The sequence below is a fragment of the Camelina sativa genome, chromosome 3 (genome assembly GCF_000633955.1).
Source record: "Camelina sativa cultivar DH55 chromosome 3, Cs, whole genome shotgun sequence".
Lineage (NCBI taxonomy): Eukaryota > Viridiplantae > Streptophyta > Magnoliopsida > Brassicales > Brassicaceae > Camelina > Camelina sativa.
The window spans coordinates 26,670,178-26,670,759 of record NC_025687.1 but is presented as its reverse complement, the minus strand read 5'-3'; positions in this window follow the sequence as shown (position 1 = coordinate 26,670,759).

The window sequence follows — 582 nt, the reverse complement described above, 5'->3', positions numbered from 1 at the left end:
TTTTTTTTTTTTTTTTTTTTTTTTTTTTGAGTTGTTTTCTAGTTTTGGTTTTCTTGAGGGAACCGTTATTAGCATACCTAAGAATTTCACTTCTACAAAATCTTCATGCATACGCATGTTATGATTTTGTAAGTGAGTATACAAATATATGTAATCACAAACAGTATTATTTAATAATCATAAATAAATAAAATATTATACTCTTGATTATTTTTTTCGTTTTACAATTGTAGTTGAGATTAATTTTTGATCCATTTGTTGGTTTCATATATTGATATTAGAAAAAAAATTGAAAAAGAAAAGAAAATGAGTGTCATATCATATCGTAATTTTTGAGTTGTTCTATTTTTTAGTTTTCCTGAAGGAACCGTTATTAGCGTACGTAAAGGAGTTCACTTCACAAAATCTTCATGCATAGGCATGTTATGATTTTGTAAGTGAGTATACCAATATATGTAAACACAAAAATTATTATTTAATAAACATAAATAAATAAAATATTATACTCTTCATCATTTTTTCGTCGGTTCTTTTACAATATAGTTGAGATCCATTTGTTGGTTTCATATATTAATTTTAACA